Raw genomic sequence first — 20,150 nt, forward strand, 5'->3', positions numbered from 1 at the left:
GTGCCTGGGCTGGCCACCAGGCGGCTGTTGGTGTCGTAATCCTGGAGAATATCTTCACTGTCCTCTACTGATTAGAATTATTTTTTTTTTTCCGGCGTTGTATGTGATGGAGTAGACTCTGTACGTGATTTTCTTGTGAATATGTAAGAGAAAGAGAGGAAATAAAATGCTCGGGTCTGGCTTAGATAAGAGGTTCTGGCAAAGATTACGCCAGAAATAAAAGGTAATACGGTTTAGGTAATACTCGGGGGAGTATTTCCAGGGTTGAATCCCAAGAAAATTTCTAGCGTCAAGCCACGTCGGTGTTCGGCTTACGTCACTCACTGTCCCCACGCCTCTGGTGTACTAACCTCATCAGATCTTCCGCTTAACCTTGTACTGTTGTACTGAGCCCACCTCCCGGGCAGGCGGAGTCGACCGCCTCATATATGATGGTCAAACGATTCTCAAAACCCGATTGAATCATTGATCACTGGTTCTATGTCTGTCTCCGTCTGTCTCTTTGGCTGATACCCTAGTATGGACGGTGTCCTTAAAGACAAATGGGAGAAAAAAATCCAGACTCATGAATATATATATATATATATATATATATATATATATATATATATATATATATATATATATATATATATATATATATATTGTGTGTGTAGTAGTACTGGTAGATAATAACAGTTCATAGGCAATTGTGTTTGAAGAAAAAAGTGGTGATCTGTAGGACGCGTAGTGAGGTCCTGTATGTGTGTATATGTTATTGGATTTGATTTCTAGTATTAGGTAGGGTTATTCAACCAGAATTCGTTAAATTAAAAGAAAGTGATAACTGTGTTCATATTAGCATTTAAAAATATAAATGCCGAAAAAATTGCTTTACTAGAGATTTAAAGATTTCCTATTTTTTTCTGTTTATTCAAAATGGTTTCTCCCGCCTTAATGACCATTGGACATCTCGTCAGGGACAATCCAACCTTGGCCTCAATTATACTCATCCACTGCCTGTCATGTACCTGAGGCCTACCATCCTCTTCCAAGCCTCACAGAATATCTAATTTATATCTTTAAATCCATAAACAGCTAGTATGAAAATAAATAACTCAGAAAATTAGTAGTATCAATTATCGTTTGATAATTTTTGTTTCAGCCAATGGCGTATAACAATAAAAGTTCTTTTAAGTTTAACCCACCCGAGAGAGAAGATTTTAATACCTCTCAACGCATTTATTTAAAAGACACTTTTGTTTAAAAAGCCTATGTTTGTACGCAGAGATTTCTTATTGTATTGCGGTAGTTTCAAAATGCTAAGAAATTTTAGTTTGAAATTGGTAGAATATGTGGAATAAGCAAGTGCAAGTCCTTTTAAACTGGAAAAAGTAAATTAGGTAAAAGAATAATTTGATGTTACTCTCGCCAGCCGCCGGTCCCAAGAATGTATTTTACGTCGTGACCAAAAAAATTGCAAGTTATGGAAACGCTCTCGTGTGTCAGCTTGAACGCACCAAAGTTCCTGTCGTTCTTCAGAAAGAAAAACTGGTCTATCAACTTTGAGCATAAATTCCTAGTAGTGTTAAATAAAAAAAAAAAGGGGAGACAAACCACTCATGTGTGCGTGTGTTGTCATGCAATCTTCAGATATATTTATGGTTTCCTGTAATTTGAAGTGCAACAAGCATCTCGAGCAGCAATTCAGTCGTTTGTATGTTGGCGAACGATTGTTTCTACGGTTCCTGCACTGTGGTTGGAGGGTAGGGAAGGGAGTCTCACACCACCACAGTCCGTCTCCTGTGGTTACCGTCAGAAACCCCCATAATACGTGACGGGGTGAAGATTAGCGGAACTTTTCGCCATATCATTGGAACCAGCCGCCATTTTGATCGTGTCTGCGAAGCATATTTCATCGACTTCATCAACTGGCAGCCTCGAACAAGGTGGACATTACGGAAATTACATAGGCGCGTCAAGAGAAAAACTGATCGTGATATCCTTAGCCCGAGCAGACGACTGACAGTGGACCAGCGTCGGGGTTAAACGTGAGTGTCTGTTGCACAGGACAGCATCTGTTTATATAACATGTTGCTCGTTGTACGATATATGCTACGTATTATATCGTGTACGGGTTACAGTTAGTGACATTTAATACCGAAGGTTATTCTGAGTATGGATGTATGTAGATTAATTTTTTTTTTTTTTTCGGAATCTTGCTTTTTCGTAATGAGTTCACGGCCGTTCGTCAGTGTGCCGGTGCTCCTCCTACAGGAAGGTGGGTTCACCTGCTCCCTCTATGAATGTATTGATTAAACGCTTCATTTGAGAGGCTTCTAACTTTTCTCTAGCCTTTAGATAATAGCATGTCCTTCTAAGGTATGGAATCTAAAGGTAGAATAATACGTTACCGTATCGAGTATTATTTTCCATCACTGACGGAAAAGCTTTCAATTTACGGTTAATTATAAAATTAATTGCTGCAAATCGTGTTTGCTCGAGTATGTGAATTTTTTCTTCATTGTAGCGCTGTCTTGCATTTTGTGGGACGCAGGTGAACAGCTGTTATCACATTTGTATTCTAGGTTAGGTATGTTCAGTGGGCTAAATGTAGAAAATATATATACTTACGTGTTAACCTCTAATGCATATTTTTTTTTCGGTAGAATATGGTAGTGAATATGACTACATAATACAGAAATGAATGTCATTCTATCTTTCATATCGGATGTAAACTATGACAACCAAAAAAAAAAGAAAAAGGAGTATTCTGTCCAAAATTCTGGACATTGCTCTTTGGTCCAAAGATTGAGACATACAACTACAAGCATCACTTGAATGATTCCTATGTTTATATAGACATTTGTCACAGGATCCGGAACACCATCCCCCCGCGACATGACCAAGTAGCCTTGGAGAGGACCTACAGTCACAGAAGAACGCTATCCACTTGACTACCGGCCGGAGATAAAGGTATTGAATATCGTTCTTGTTTGGTGACTTGGCAGGAAGGAAAATTCTATTTTTTTTTTTTTTTAAGGGGTTGGAAATGTGTTGGTATCGATTTGTTGATGGGGTTCCTTGAGATGCGGTGCGAAAGATATGAAAATGCATGGAAAGGTGTTGGGCTGGACTCCCCCGCCCCCGAAGGCTCCAGTTAGACAATAGTCCACGTCAAGGCCAGGCCTTGATTGAAATATAGAGTAAAGAAAGGGAAAAGGAAAAGACAAGAGACTGATCTATTGTTAGTCATGGAATAAGAAATTATTCTGCAACCCCACGGCACTGATTCCACCAATTTTTTTTTTCTCCAAGATATCAAACACTAGCAATGATACCTTGTGTATTTACAGTCCAGTATAAGCGCATTTGACGACCTAGTTGTAAGGGACGGGGAAGGAGTGGCTACGTTCAAATAGGCAGAGGGTTGTTTTAATTAAAGTATAGAGCCACTTACCAGTGTGGAAGGGGTAAGGGGTAATCCTAGCCGGTGCGGGAAATCTCGTGTTTTAAGTACCTGTACTCCAGCTATCCAGTAATATATATATATATATATATATATATATATATATATATATATATATATATATATATATATATTTAAACTATTCGCCATTTCCCGCGGTAGCGAGGTAGCGTTAAGAACAGAGGACTGGGCCTTTTTTGGAATATCCTCACCTGGCCCCCTCTGTTCCTTCTTTTGGAAAATTAAAAAAAAAAAAAAAAAGAGAGGGGAGGATTTCCAGCCCCCGCTCCCTCCCCTTTTAGTCGCCTTCTACGACACGCAGGGAATACGTGGGAAGTATTCTTAATCCCCTATCCCCAGGGATAATATATATAGTGGGTAGCTTACGGATGGTGTGTAACGTATACGCTTCCTATCGCATGCAGTCTCCACTTCAGTTTCTGTGGGTCGTAATCAGATGTGTAAGTAGATTTCTTTATATGTGAACATCGATAGGTGAAATGGCTTGTCACGGTGCTGCCTGGAAAGTTTGAGTACGAGGTATTCAAGGGTCTGTGTCATGGTGAGGTTTGTGGAAATAAAGGATGGGAAGGTGAAGCAATCGGTGAGACAGAGGTGTGTGAACAAGGAAAGTTTGAAGGTTACGAGGATGAGAAATGTGGGCGTGAGGGTTTTAACGCAAAAGGACAAGGGAAGAGATAAATGAAAGGTATGCAGATGAGGGTGATGGTTTTGGACAGATAGGGATAGGGTTAAGAAAGGTCTGAGGAGAGGGTAGTGAAGAGGAGGTATGAGGATGATTGGTATGTAATGAAGGGTTGTGAAAATGGTATGAGGATTGTGTAATGAAGATGAGGTATATAAGGGGTAAATCAGTCTAGTGCAGTGAGGGAGGGGTCAGTAGATGGGGAGATCATGCCCTATTAATGGGACGGTCTTGCACCAACACCCTTGATGATTGGTGGTTTGGGCTTTAAGCCTATCAATTGCCAGGGTCATTCATTAAGGCTGTCAACCTAATTTACATTCACAAAAAAAAAACTTTAACACGTTCTTCAGGTGTTAAAGATAATTCCAAGACCACATAACTCACTATGCATGTGGCCTATGTGACGTCACTATTAATGTCATCCAGTCGCTTAGCGAATGCAGAGATCGCAGCCAATCATCGGGACGGACTCGTGGGCACTATGTAGGATGTCGGCCAATCGTGTAGGCGCCGTACATCTGTGTCGTCACTGTGACGGGTAATTCAACCAGTGAGCCATGACTGACGAACTATGCTCGTAATAACTTACTATACCAACGTTTGCTGATCAATTTGACAAAGAAAAAATGAATACTAGACGTGACCATTGCTAATTTCATTCGAACACTGGTAGATTACATAGTTCGAGAAAGAGAAAACTGTACGAACTGTCATCCAGGTTGCAGCCAGTATTTGGCGGTTTATAGGTAACATAAGGAATCTCCATTCGGTCGATGGTGTGTTGAATGCTGCTCGCATGGTGGTTTGGTAGGGATTGTGATATGTTGTGGTGCTCTGTGATGGTCATTTATGGTTGTGGTGTGATGCTTGCGGTACTGGGAGGTTGATAACCTGATTCCAGAGATATTAGTTATTCAATATATCATAAATGCTCTAAAACTTGAAGGTGTATTAAATACTTCAAGGTCAAACTCCCTCTACAAGACTTCCCAAGTTTACATTCAAGTCCGTCATAGTGACGCATACACGGCTGTTCCGTTGAGTAATGTTACCCCTGAGTAGTGTCCATTCTTGATTTTTTATTTTTTCTAACTCGTCTTCCATGGAAGGGTCGTTTTGTTCGTGTTAGATAATGTTATTCTCCCTAGAGACCTTTCATAAATAGCTGGTAAATTAGCTCTTCATGACTAGGCTCTCAAAGTCGTTTTCACGAGAGAGGAGTGAAGGAGAATGGCCATTCAATGCAGCAGTGTGTGTGTGTGGTATTTGAAAAATACACTGGATGCCTCGATTTCCTGTCCTGGGTAGTCGAACCTTGACGTATTGCCTTCAAGTGACGTCACAACATTTGACGGGCCCAGCGTTTTCTCCCCCCGCCACCCCACAGGAAGCGGACACCTTCAGGGAGTTTTTGCAAAACAGCCACCATCATTGAACTAGATTGGGGTCTAGGGGGATCAGGGAGTTTTTGTAAACAGCCACCATCATTGAACTAGATTGGGGTCTAGGGGGATCAGGGAGTTTTTGTAAACAGCCACCATCATTGAACTAGATTGGGGTCTAGGGGGATCAGGGAGTTTTTGTAAACACAGCCACCATCATTGAATTAGATTGGGGTCTAGGGATCTTTAATTTTTTTTTTTTCTTGGTGTTATGTATATTGTAACAAGATTATACGGGATTTTTTGTGCGAAGTAACAAGCATGGTAAGGAGGACACTGAAAACGTTGTTTTGTGGCAAAAAGTTCCGTGAAGTTTGCAATGGAGTGGGAACTTTGTGTATCTTTAGCCTCAACTACAGAGAGGGAAGGTTATGAAAGATGGAAGAATGGTATATAGAGACTTGAAAATGCAAAGGAGCATCAAGATGTGCATTGGCAAAGAGATGGAGTCTACACTCCCATACCACCTTACCAGGACGAAGACAGGAGGAACAAAGAATTGTCAAAAGAATATTTTGGAAACGGGAAGATGGCAATCCAAAACTTCTCCATAACTTCGTCAGTAATAGACTGTCACTTGAAAAGGTTAAGGAATCTGTCACAGGGAACAATAATTGAGGATGAGTAAGAATATGTCGAGGAAGTGAATAACAAGCTCAAGTGTTTTCAAGGTGGAAGACATTATAGCCTTATCACTAGTGAGATGAAAATGGAGGAAAGAAACTTGACATTATCAACACTAAGAGGTCTGAGTCATTAAATAAAACTCATGATTCTGATGAAGTTTCACCATCTTTTGAAGATGTTTACACTTGCACAAGACAGACTTCTTCAATTGAAATGCTGTTCAATAGACGCTAAAGTGAGGCAGAGTGACGGAGTGGAAAACGAGCGTACTCTATAGACAGGCCAATGATAGAGAAGGTCTATGCTAGAGAAAGGCAGTAAAGATGGTACCAAAATTAAGAGAACTTGGTAAAGCGAGAAGTTGAGTGGCCACAAACTTGCCATTCATGGAAGAGACGAGAGTAAATGGGAACTTGGCCGTAAACTCAGTTCCCAGATCAGTTTCATGATGTAAACAGTTCTTGGAAAGATGAAAAAAAACCAAAGGTCATAATACATTGTGCCAGTAATATGTAAAGTATTTTTGTGGTATAGTTGTTCATGAATGGAATAAGTTGGTTTGGGAAGGTGATATTGCTGGATGAATAGAAAAAATTTGAAGTATTGTATGGCTATAGATTTACGAGATTAGGGTACCTCTATCAAAAACCTTTATCATAATTGCATACACACTTTAAAATTTTTCCTAAATTCCGAGTATCTTCCTCGTTACCAGATTGGAAGCTATAAGCAGTGGGTGCATCTTAAAGTTAATCGGCACTTCAGCCAAGGTAAATTACTAGACTGGAGGCGGTGGTGAGTGGAAGACTATAGTGGGGGGATGGGGGTGGCCGCCCGGGATCTGGTTTTGTGCGGGTGGGGGAAGGGAGGACGCTCAAGGTGACACCAAGCCCTTTGGTTGTCAGACGCCTTTATCACCTCTGGATTCTTGCCGCAGAATGAGGACGAAATGCACTCGTTTCGTATGGTTTACCAGGTCTGAACCCAACTTCATCCAATGTCAGTCTTTGCTGCAGGTCACCTGAACCATATCAGTCAGCTTTTTCGAGTGTGTGTGTGTATGTGCTAGAAGCAAAGAAATGGCTAATTGTGCGTAACTAAATCAAAAGATTATTTCTCATATGTGTGACGCAACTTTTAAGGTAAAAGCTGTACAAATGATTGGAACCGGGGTTATGACTGTCACTTTTAACAAAATAAAATTAAGAGTGAAATGACGTTATTCATGTCATGTCATGAGGGAGGGAAGGGTCATTCCCGTGGAGCGGTCGGCTCTTGTGGCATTGAAGTCCAACAGTTGCCGTCAACGTCAAGCTGTTCCATCCACCAACCGAGAATATCTTTTTTTTTTTTACGCATTTCTTAAGGTGTTGATAATTCTTATATTTACATTATCTGTATGTAAGTGGCTCGCTGTGAACCGGGAGTTATGTTACATGAATGATATGAGATATAGGATATGATTGTTTTTGTACATGGAATGTTAGAATGATGACGGAAAAGATGGTCGACTTTAAAATACATAGGTTTGAGGAATGTTGTCCATTTTAGGAAACCTAGTCTCTAAGTAGTTCGACATTTCTTGTACTTAAGTCATACTTACAATCTTTATGCAAAGCCTCAGATGTATCGTCTAGGTAGAATGATAATTTGTATGAGGTTGTGCTGCTCACTGCGAATTCTGTTACCTTTCGTGATGCAGCTTTTTAAATTTAGGCGGGTAACTCAGACAACGGGAAAACGTACTTTTAAAAAAAGTGCTGATGACAAGGTTTAAGGTGAGTGTGTGTGTGTTAGGGTTGTGGGACTCTATTCTCTGGATGGGTGAGCTGGACTTACGACAGAATAACTTAAGAAGGAACGCGCGAGGAGGAATCGCCACAGGGAGCAGAGGGGGTCATTATCGAAATCCATTTTACCTCATCTTCCATGATGGACCAACATTCCACTGTCGGTGACTCTGAAGCCTCGATGGCGCGGTGGGTAACTACTGAATTTGGTAATCTGCCTGGTGGTTCGGTCACTTGAAGGTGGTGTGTGTGTGTGTGGGGACGCCAGCGAGTGCAAGGAACCCTATAGCATCCCAGTCTTATAAAAATGTATGCACAGTAGGTCATCCAAGAGGGTTTCTGCTCTCCAAGGATGTGTAGGGGTGAGGTTTGCTTCAGGAATTATCCCCCTTACCCTTGGGCTTTCTTCAGACGTTGTCCCTGAACCAAATGCTTGTTTCAGGTGTCGCCCCCCTGACCCTTGGGCTTGCTTCGGGCTTTGCCCCCAATGACCCTTGGGTATACTTCCGGTCCCACGGGACGCCCCGTGGGAGCAATGAGGTGGGGGGGCAGGTGTGCAGGTGGTGCACACGGCACATCCAACGGTCGACGGGAACATTGCATTTCATGAATTCTGACCCAGACGACACAATCCTCCCATACCGGGTGTCTACCCCTAGTGGCAGTCCTATACCCGGAAAGTTGTGCGAGGCAGGGGGGGTACAGCAGATTAGCGTGGCGGGGTATTCACGTAGGGGCAAGGCGGGGTTTGGGGGGGATTGTTGTTGTTGTTTGGACTGCTCTTGGTTGCTAGCCTGTAGGACCTGTGGGGTTACCGGGGGGGTGTGGTGTTGCCTGACTGGTGTGAGAGAGGGTACAGACGCCAGCCTTGGGGAACCCCGGTAGGATGTTGGGTCGTGTTGGCTATACTGAACCGCCGAGATAAGAACACCGTTCACGTACAGGTGACCTTCATTCGTACACAGGAGCGGAGGGATGTGTGCGCACGAAGTATCCGAACATACAGCTTCCTTGGTAAACTTAGATTTGGAGTAAGTAATCTCGGTGAAGAAGACGAAATCTAGTTGAGTTTAAAGCCTCCAAGACTCAGTTTCTACCCATCTCTCTATCGAAGACTCTTCACGACTCTCGTCTCTCCTTTGACTGTTTTGTACCTCCACCTGTCGACTCTATGAAAGTAATTTCTTGGAAACCCCATATTACGGAAATAGCTGAGTCTGCCTCTTAAGAAACTGGGTGTCCTCTCACGATGTCGAACTTTCGTTTCATCTGAACAGTTTCTCCGTTGATACAAAGGATTGATCCATCCTCGTGTGGAGTACTGCCCTCAAATCTGGAATAGTTCTAGCTTTACATTCTTACTCGACAGTGTCAAGTCGAAAGCGGTCCGACTCGTAAGCTCGCCCAGGCTAACTTCCAAACCTGACCCTCCCTCTTGTCTTACGCCGCAATGTTGGTTCACTTTTCCTCTTCCATAGGTATTACTTTGGATTTTGAACCCGAGAGCTGGCTGCTTGTGTGCCACCCCCCCTCAACACTAGCTAGACCACGCGATACCTGGCAAGCCACTGCGTCACGTAGTGTGGCTGTTTTGATAACTGTTTCTTTCCCTACACCTCCAAGTTTTGGAACACTCTACACGTCTTTCCCAATAACCATACTATAACCTGGCACATATTAAAAGACAGGGTTTTCACTTCCTCCAAAATTCTCAAATACTATCCCATGTCTCTTTCTATTTCCCTTCCATAATCTTCCTCTTACATTTCGGTAAAGATGCGTCCTCGATGTGGACTTCTGTTCGTGACTGGAGCCTCCAACGTAGGAAAGGATACAACACATGGTGGCGGCTGTGTCGACCTGCAAATAGTAGTAGTAGTATGTATGTGCGCACGCGCGCGTGTGTTTTGTAAGTCTGAGTACACTCGACTAAGGGCATGGTCGGGCGCTCACTTTATGGGACGGGTTTGATTGTAGAGTCTGGTCCTGATTTTGCTGGGGGGACATTTCATTTGCATGTGGCAGTGGTGTGGTTCGTTATATTGGACACGATAGCCACTTATTTTTTTTTTTCTATCTGGCGTTTGAGGATCGGATCGACGGACCACCATGCAGGCCATCGTACACAGGCGTCGTAAGGTCGTGCGGGAAAGGTCGTACTGTCGGTCGTGCTGGTTTACAACCGTCGTGCCGGATCATACCGTCGCGCTTAAGGGTTATACGATCGTGCCAAATCGTCGTACCCTCATGGTGAAGGGTCGTACCGTCGTGCTCAAGGGGTCGTACCTTCTTGCTGAAGGGTTATACCGTCGTGCTTAAGGGGTCGTACCGTCGTGCTCAAGGGTCGTACCGTCGTGCTCAAGGGTCGTACCGTCGTGCTCAAGGGTCGTACCGTCGTGCTCAAGGGTCGTACCGTCGTGCAAAAGAGTCGTACCATCGTGCTCAAGGGTCATACCGTTCATGATCAAGGGTCATACCGTCGTGCTCAAGGGTCGTACCGTCGTGCTCAAGGGTCGTACCGTCGTGCACAAGGGTCGTACCGTCGTGCACAAGGGTCGTACCGTCGTGCACAAGGGTCGTACCGTCGTGCACAAGGGTCGTACCGTCGTGCACAAGGGTCGTACCGTCGTGCTCCAGGTGTAAATAGAGCTGTCGCGAGAGTAACAACAAAATATGAATGTTCGATGCAACAACCTGACTGACCAGAGGGAGGCGGGAAGGTACACTGAAGACTCGGGTTATAGTTTGGGTAAGTGATGCTGAGGAGGAAGCGTGGGATGGGTGTTAGGGGGGCGTGGGATGGTTAAAGGGGCGTGGGATGGGTGTTAGGGGGCGTGGGATGGTTGTTACGGGGGCATGGGATGGTTGTTACTGTGGCGTGGGATGGTTGTTACGGGGGCGTGGGATGGTTACGGGGGCGTGGGATGGTTGTTACGGGGGCGTGGGATGGTTAAAAGGGGCGTGGGATGGTTAAGGGGGCGTGGGATGGTTGTTACGGGGGCGTGGGATGGTTGTTACGGAGCGTGGGATGGTTAAGGGGGCGTGGGATGGTTGTTAATGGGCTTCAGATGATTAATGCGCTTGGAATGTTTAAGGGGCGTTGGATAGTGGTTAATGGGGTGTGGTGCTGAGGAGGGAGCGTGGGATGGTTGTTACGGGGGCGTGGGATGGTTCAAGGGGGCGTGGGATGGTTAAGGGGGCGTGGGATGGTTGTTAATGGGCTGCAGATGATTTATGGGCTTGGAATGTTTAAGGGGCGTGGGATAGTGGTTAATGGGGTGTAGGATGGTTGTTAAGGGGCTTGGGATGGTGTTTAAGGGGATTTTGATGGTTGTTAAGGGGGGTTGGGATGGTTGTTAAAAGGGGCGAAGATACTGGTTTGAAGGCCTCGTTGCTGCTGGTTCGCTGGGGTCGCTGAGCAAGTCTGTCTCATGGCCTCGCCTCCAGTGTGTGTGAGAGAGAGAGAGAGAGAGAGAGAGAGAGAGAGAGAGAGAGAGAGAGAGAGAGAGAGAGAGAGAGAGAGAGAATATTACTCGTTACACCGATGAGTCAGACCCTGAACAGGCCAGGCTTGAACTGGGGAAATAGTGAAAACAACATACATTTGCATTAACAAAAAAAAAAGATTCTAATCACAGGAAGACCTTCGTTACTACACGTCATCCAATTTGTTCCAAGGAAATGCCACCCCTCTCTCTCCCCCAATTGGTGATTGGTAGCATGGACAATGACCCTTGTCATTTCGCCTCCCGCCATGGGGGGAGAGGGGAAGGTGGAGGTGATGTTTCCCCAGAGAGAGAGAGAGAGAGAGAGAGAGAGAGAGAGAGAGAGAGAGAGAGAGAGGTGGGGGGGAGGAAACAAGAGGAAAGTGAGTGTGTGTGTGTGTGTGTGATGATTATGCGCCACGCTCCAGTGTGCCGGAAGTTAGCGAGCAGTGGCTGTGGTCCACCGTGACACAGATGTTTTATTTGGCTCTGCTGCTCTCGCCCAGCCAACACGAGCAGCAGCGATGTGTCTGTGTGTGTGTGTGTGTGTGTGTGTGTGTGTTTGTGTGGAGGGAAGGACCGGCTAGGAAGCCAGGGTGTATTGTGCTATCGACTTTTGAGACATATAACTAAGATAATATCTTGCCTCTCGCCTTGTCCTTAAGTGTGCTACTGTTAACTCTCTCTCTCTCTCTCTCTCTCTCTCTCTCTCTCTCTCTCTCTCTCTCGTGTATCCTGAAAAAAAAAAATCACCCTCCCATGTGTCACCGGACGACCCCAGACGCTCCTGTGTCCTGCTGTCGCTCTTCGCATGTGTTCTGAGACACCCTCTCTCCCCCTCATGTGTCCTTCCGTCACCCACTCATGTGTCCTGAGACGCCCTCCTCCCCCTCATGTGTCCTTCCGTCACCCACTCATGTGTCCTGAGACGCCCTCCTCCCCCTCATGTGTCATTCCGTCACCCGCCCATGTGTCCTGGGACACCATCCTCCCCCTCATGTGTCATTCCGTCACCCACCCATGTGTCCTGAGACACCCCCTCCTCTGGTCTCCGTCACCCACCCATGTGTCCTGAGACACCCCCTCCTCTGGTCTCCGTCACCCACCCATGTGTCCTGAGACCCCATCCTCCCCCTCATGTGTCATTCCGTCACCCACCCATGTGTCCTGAGACCCCATCCCCCCCCCCCCTCATGTCTCCTTCCGTCACCCTCCCACGTATCTGGACCCGCATGTGATGCGTCATGTGACGGTCACTACATAGCTAAGCTACGCTCGCTGAACGACCCTTGATCACGACGACACAACCCCGAGGCTTGGCATGGACTAAAGGTTTTCGTGCCTTTAGTGCTCCGGTGCTCTGCCTACGTAGATAAGAGAGGTCGCTGGATTGCGATGCCCAGGGCGGCTCTCCAGGTAAAACGACCTCGCCTTACACACACACACACCACAAACATCTGTTTCCAGCTGCCTTGATGACGTGTGAGCTACCATTGTTGTGACGTGTGCCCGCGAGGCGCACCTGATGGGCCAGCGAGAGAGCGTTCGAGCAAGCATCTGGAGGGTGTGCGTGTGTCTGTGTGACGGGCACTAGGCTGGGTTGCGGAAGACATTCGGAAATCTCGGATCCTCGAGGAGATAGAGAGAGAGAGAGAGAGAGAGAGAGAGAGAGAGAGAGAGAGAGAGAGAGAGAGAGAGAGAGAGAGAGAGAGAGAGAGGCACACACACACACCCGTTGGTACAAGCAGCTGTTAACGCTAGGGAGCCAGGTGTGTGTGTGTGTGTGCTTCCGCGAGCGCGCCCTCTCTTCTCCCTCATCGTGCCCTCGTTACGTTCTTACTACCATGTTGTCTCTCTCTCTCTCTCTCTCTCTCTCTCTCTCTCTCTCTTACGGGCACTAGAGGGTGCGACCTTAAGTACATAATCCCTTCTTAAGGACAAAACAAAGAACAACGCTGAACGTAACCCAATTTTGGGGAATGCCTCAAGAGAAGACTGCCAGAACCTTCATTTTTTTTTTAAGGCTGTGAACAGATTCATGTTGACCAATGACATGGCGCTCTACCTTCCTCTCTCTGCTCTCGTCTTTTCTGTGGCTGTGTGGTCAGTTACCTGGGTCTGTGGCTGTGTGGTCAGTTACCTGGGTCTGTGGCTGTGTGGTCAGTTACCTGGGTCTGTGGCTGTGTGGTCAGTTGCCTGGGTCTGTGGCTGTGTGGTCAGTTGCCTGGGTCTGTGGCTGTGTGGTCAGTTGCCTGGGTCTGTGGCTGTGTGGTCAGTTGCCTGGGTCTGTGGCTGTGTGGTCAGTTACCTGGGTCTGTGGCTGTGTGGTCAGTTACCTGGGTCTGTGGCTGTGTGGTCAGTTACCTGGGTCTGTGGCTGTGTGGTCAGTTACCTGGGTCTGTGGCTGTGTGGTCAGTTACCTGGGTCTGTGGCTGTGTGGTCAGTTACCTGGGTCTGTGGCTGGGACCCTGCCAGAGTCCCATTATCGCTGCTTCCCACCAGCCGCTGGGTCCATTGAGCAAGTGCACCTACCTACCTAACTGACTGCTTACCTACCTACATGCCTACCTACCTGGTTTCCTACCTACCTGCCTGCATACGTACGTACCTACCTACCTGCTTGCTTACGTACCCACCTACCTGCCAACACACCTACCTACCTACCTACCTGCCTGCTTACGTACCTGCCTACACACCTACCTGCCAACACACCTACCTACCTACCTACCTGCCTGCTTACGTACCTGCCTACACACCTACCTGCCAACACACCTACCTACCTGCCTGCCTGCTTACGTACCTGCCTACACACCTACCTGCCAACCCACCTGCCTGCTTACCTACTTACCTACCTACCTATCCACCTATCTACCTACTTACAAAACGAGTCACTCCTCCCTCTACACAAATATTAGAAACTTTTCGTGACACAAGTACAAAGTGGTCTGTCTAAATGCTATTATATCTGTATGTATGTCTGTAGCTAGACACACACACACGCACACACACACACAAGGGTATTTTGTGATTTGTTAATTTATTGTTAAATTGTTAAAGACTCGCACACAATGCAGATTTCGCGTTTGCACGGAAATGTTTCCCCAACAACACCCACGGAATATGTTCCTTCTTTTGTGTGTGTCTGTGTGTGTGTGTGTGTGTGTTTGATAGATTCAGGATCGCTTGTAAATTTCACGTCTGGAGGCAAGCCGATATCCCTTAAGTGAAGTAAACGTTCGAGTTTTGTAGGGGAAAAAAAAAGACAGCGAAGTTTATCGTCAAAAACTCATTTTTTTTTCTCTAAGTGAATAAAAGCTCGAATATATTTCGTCATGACTCGTAGCGTCAGTTCTCCAGGTGCCTTCCGTCCTCCTGCAGCAGTTGATATGCGTCTCTCCCTCCCCTACGGGTGGAGTTCGCCGTGATGTCTGGGGGGGGGGAAGACATAGCTTGAGGGACCCGATGGCCTCGCACGGCCATGCCGCCCTCCGGGGGTGGCAGGTTCTCGACGTGTGTGTGTGTGTGCAGAACCCAGCCATTAGTTGTTTGGCGTCGATGGACGACGGCTCCAAAGTCCCCCGGAGAATACCTGGGCGACGGCCGTGGGAGGACGGAACACCTGGTTTTGTTCTCCTCCTCCCTCCCACCACCAGCAGCTGCTGCAGCAGCAGTTCCGTCGACGGAGCCAACAAGGAAAATTCTATCAGTTAATTACCTGCCGGCGCCTCCGGGGATCGCGACGTCTCTGCCTGCTGATTCTCTCTCTCTCTCTCTCTCTCTCTCTCTCTCTCTCTCTCTCTCTCTCTCTCTCTCTCTACTTACGGAAACTACCTGCAAAAAAGGGTGACCCCCGCGAGCGAGGAACTGCCTTGAACGGGACGTCATCGTCATCATCATCAAACGAAGGACGGACACACACACACACACACACACACACACACACCACTTTCTTACCCCCTTAGCAGGAAGCCTGTCTTACTCTGTTCCTGCTGGGAGCGCAACTCCCTCCCCCCAAGATAAAGGGGACCTGGGCATGCGTAACTGTGTGTAGCGAGTGATGTTGAGAGGGGAGGGGTAAGACAACACCCGGAGAAGACCTTCTCGCAATTGTGCTCGTCGTCACAGTGGTTCGTATGTGATGGTATAACCATGACTCAAGTACGTTACACAGTGGGCGGACACTATCGCCACTAATGCTAGCCACAGTCACCAAGTTGCCGCAGTGGGAAGTGATACGGATTCAGAGAGAGCTAGAGAGAGAGAGAGAGAGAGAGAGAGAGAGAGAGAGAGAGAGAGAGAGAGAGAGAGAGAGAATCTTTCGTCACGAATCTACTCGGGTTCGTGTGTGAGCAACAACCTAGGATAAACTGGGCAGGTGGGACCCTTCATTAATTCTCGGTCTTCCAAGAAAACCTTTTTTGATACTCGACCCCCTCAAAGGAGAGTGGAGATGGTGAGCTGTAACCAACATGTTGTTACTCCGGGTGACTTGACTGGTGCGTAAGTGGGAGGAGAACAAAGGCCTTGCGTATCGGGGAGGGAGGGAGGAGGTGGCATGTGGGAGGGAGGGAGGAGAGAGAGAGAGAGAGGATGGATAGTTCTCTTGTCAGGGGCTCGGTTGCTGAGACCACCGCTGTGAACGGTTTTGCCGAACGAGGCAGGAGATAGATAGATAGATAGATAGATAGAGAGAGAGAGAGAGAGAGAGAGAGAGACGGGGACCTCCCTTAGGATTGTTGACATTTACGCTGCACTACGTCTCCAGCACTTCATCTGAGGGGGGAGGATCGTGAGGGAGGCCAAAAAAAAAAAAAAAATATTCGACCACCTCACTTAAGGAGGCCGAAGTGGAACTGCTGCTGGAACTGGCCTAAAGGAATGCACACAGAGTGGTTGGTACCTGAGTGGAGCGAGCTATGAAGAGAGGAAGGAAAGACTCTGCCTCATCGAGAGAGAGAGAGAGAGAGAGAGAGAGAGAGAGAGAGAGAGAGAGACGTTCTCGGGTGCTGGAAGACACCTCTCCAGAAGAAGGGCGCGGCTGGAAGGTCGAGACTGCATGTGGACGGAGGGAGACCTGAGGAACCATCGCCATTCAACGGATGTCAAGTCCACCAATCGACAGTGACCAGAAAGAGGGAAACGAGTGATATCAAAGCCATGCATGGGGACAGAGCCATGCATGGAGACAGAGCCATGCACGGGAACACAGCCATGTACGAGGTCAGAGCCATGCACGAGGACAGAGACATGCACAGGGATACAGCCATGCACGGGGACCTGTTTAGAGTTACCCACGTTGGGTCAGGACTGCATACAGGGCTTAGCTACAGCCTCCCACCAACAGCACTCGCCCCCGGACTGCACGTTGTATGCGTGAGGGCAGTTGAGCGGAGAACTCGCTGCAGGTGGTGGAGGGTCAGTGAATCGACGGATGGTCTCGTAAGGTGTGACCTGAGGCTGGAGGCGTGTGGAGGTGTGGCGGAGGGAATCCCGGGCAGCGCTTAAGAGGGAGGGAGGAGAGAGAGAGGGAGAGGAGGAGGAGGAGGAGGAGGAGGAAGTGTACTAGCTGGGGTGGGTCGGGTGGGAGAGACGGACGGTGAGGAGTGCAACTATAGTTAACCTCTGGCCAGCACCCTGAGGAGGAGGAGAGGGAGGGAAGGGCAGGAAGCCACTACTACGGCCTGGCTGGCTGCGACGGGGCTGCAAAAAAAATTTGAAGTCAAAACAGGAACTTTATACAAAAGTTCGCAGGATCATTTCATCAAAGTCTTGGGGGAACCCTCGGGAACGGGAACCCTCCTCCTCCTCCTCACAAAGGGAAAAGTCCCCCTCAAGGAGGTGTAGTAAAACCCCCGTGAGGTCCGTGTTGTGGCTGGTTGGGAACGTTCGTTCTGTTGCACAGTGTAGTCGACTTCCAAGAAGGAGGCGACCACAGGTGGCTCTCGTGAGATGATCCGCTCCACGTGCTGATGAGCATCAGCTGCTGACGCACCACGTCACCATGAGAAGGGGGGTTCATCCTCTCGTGCTTGCGTTCCTCCTCCTTCCAGCTGCCTAAGACTGCAGCCTTGTGACACGGAGTTTCTAATACGCCGGATCGGAACCAGATATTCACATGGATTCGGGACCTGTCAACCCTTCCTACATCTCGCGGGAGAGATAGAGACTCTCTCTCTCTCTCTCTCTCTCTCTCTCTCTCTCTCTCTCTCTCTCTCTCTCTCTCTCTCTCTCTCTCTAATCTTTACCTTATCATCCGCGTCAAGTGATAAACATGATTCTCCCTGCATGTGGGCTTGAAAAAAAGAGAGGTCAAAGCCCCCGATCTATTTGTACCCTCTACAAGCCGTGGTAAGCTGGCTTGGCTGAGATTTTTGCACTCCCCACACCTGTGCTGACCTACAGGATACGACGACCATTTGCGACAAAGACTCGCGTTACGTGGACGATAACGAGAGGGACACTGTCCACCCAGACCCTGAGGCAAAGCTGCTCACGTCATGCATGTCGATTTGTGTGGTGTCGGAACATGACGAAAGTTACAAAATGGTACGTTACGTTTGTCCGAGATGAAATATCTTTTTATGTAGACAGTACAGCACACGTCAGGAATTTTCTTTCCCACTTTTTTTTTTTTTCTACTAGTGCAAAGATTACGTTTGGTGCCTAAGTTGCCTACTCGCTGTAACAGATACAGTGGACGTGAAAAGAGACTTGCGTCTGTATCATTATGGGTTGTTACAGAAGTGACGGTAGTACTGCTGGTTGACGTGTTCAATAGAGGAGTGTAGTTTAGTTGCTAGGTCCATGTATTTCGCCTACTTTCTCTGCTTAGAATGTCTAACAGAAATAAACATCTGCTTAGATTAGCAACCGTGAAACGTATAGTCTAAATATGTGTACGTGAGCTTAATGTATACGTGAACTTAATGTATACGTGAGCTTTATGTATACGTGAGCCTTGTGTATACGTGAGCCTTGTGTATACGTGAGCCTTGTGTATACGTGAGCTTTATGTATACGTGAGCTTTATGTATACGTGAGCTTTATGTATACGTGAGCTTTATGTATACGTGAGCCTTATGTATACGTGAGCTTTATGTATACGTGAGCTTTAGATCTTTGTTGTACGACGAAATAAACTGGATGTGCAGAAAGGTTAATAGAAATGTGGGTTACACTGCACTTCACCCAGATCCAAGAAACGGATATGACAGAACACCACCACCTGCAGAGTTTTCTCCTCTCTTTGTGTATGGAGAGGAGGAGCTTTGTGTGTGTGTGTAGCACGACCTCCCCCCATCCCTTGCTAAATACACTCTCAGAACTACCAGCAGAAACGTGCCAAAGTCGAGATGTTTTGCGGATGACACACACACACTCACCACCCACGCCATTGTATGCACAGCATAACTGTGTTGGCTGTGACGCGTTTCCTCATGGATTCCTGCATATGACGTGAGGCGTCATGACACTGGGCGACAAAGTGGGACGTGTTGTACGGTATCTCGTTTGTGTACAGCAATTTCCCGGCCCCCCCATGGTGGTTCCAGACGCAAGGGGGACGTGGCTGGCCAGCGAGGGGTGTGTGGGAGGCTGGTGGTGGTTTACAATGAGTTTGGAGACATAGGATACATGATGCGCTCTCCTTCTTCACGCTGGCCTGGGGTGTGTGAGAGAGGTACTCTCCTCTCTCACACTGGCCTGGGATGTGAGAGAGGTACTCTCCGCTCTCACACTGGCCTGGGATGTGAGAGAGTACTCTCCGCTCTCACACTGGCCTGGAGTGTGAGAGAGGTACTCTCCTCTCTCACACTAGCCTGGGATATGAGAGAGGTACTCTCTCTCTCACACTGGCCTGGGATATGAGAGAGGTACTCTCTCTCACACTGGCCTGGGATGTGAGAGAGGTACTCTCTCTCTCACACTGGCCTGGGATGTGAGAGAGGTACTCTCCTCTCACACTGACCTGGGGTGTGAGAAGTACCCTTCTCTCTCTCTCTCTCTCTCTCTCTCTCTCTCTCTCTCTCTCTCTCTCTCTCTCTCTCTCATGGAACTGAGAGTTAATGTTTAGTTCCGCCATGCATCAAGTTAATGGGCCATATTCTGCCGTGAAACATAAGTCATGGCTCGTTGTCTGCCGTAAAGAAAGACGAAATAGTTATGGCTGTTTGGTGACAGATTTCTACCAACAGTGGCCATATTGGGTGGTGGTCTCCGAGTCATCTAACACAATTTTGAAAGAGGACCGTCCACGGACCCCCCTCTAACCAATTTGGTGTAAAGTGACTTAGGGTTTTTTTTTTTTTTGACAAAATAGGTCAAAATAGGCGAAACAATATATCAAAGATTCTTAAATAAACTTGATTCTGTACTATATACATCAAATATCTGTTCAGAATGTATCTAACCACAGGTCAAGTATGACCTTAAAGGACGACATTGTGGCTATCTTGAGAAGTATCATCTTTAAGGAACAGCGGCCATATTGAATGTTGGGGGTGGAGGAACCGCAGAAGATCCGTCACTGTCAAGTTTTGTTTAGACTGATCCAGTGGTCCCAGAGGAGGTGGGAATGTGAAGAAGTAATGGACAGGCGGGGGAAGCGATGGCAAAACTTCTTAACACGGTCTTCGTTGAGAGAGAGAGAGA

The 20,150-nt window shown here is 47.2% G+C and overlaps 1 protein-coding gene across 3 annotated transcripts in view; it reads left to right on the forward strand.

Annotated features, from left to right (window-relative positions):
- The first annotated feature begins 1,785 nt into the window (after nt 1–1,785).
- LOC139746711 (inactive CLIP domain-containing serine protease A3-like) overlaps nt 1,786–20,150 on the forward strand; it is a 54,810-nt gene continuing 36,445 nt past the window's right edge. The window contains exons 1-2 of one of the 3 annotated variants that reach the window (XM_071658194.1): nt 1,786–2,030; nt 2,854–2,955. The gene's annotated coding sequence lies outside the window, so the exon portion shown is untranslated. Of the gene's footprint in view, nt 2,031–2,853; nt 2,956–20,150 lie in introns of those variants that run through there. The other 2 variants (XM_071658195.1, XM_071658193.1) reach the window with 2 other exon arrangements.

The sequence above is a fragment of the Panulirus ornatus genome, chromosome 66, assembly GCF_036320965.1.
Source record: "Panulirus ornatus isolate Po-2019 chromosome 66, ASM3632096v1, whole genome shotgun sequence".
NCBI lineage: Eukaryota > Metazoa > Arthropoda > Malacostraca > Decapoda > Palinuridae > Panulirus > Panulirus ornatus.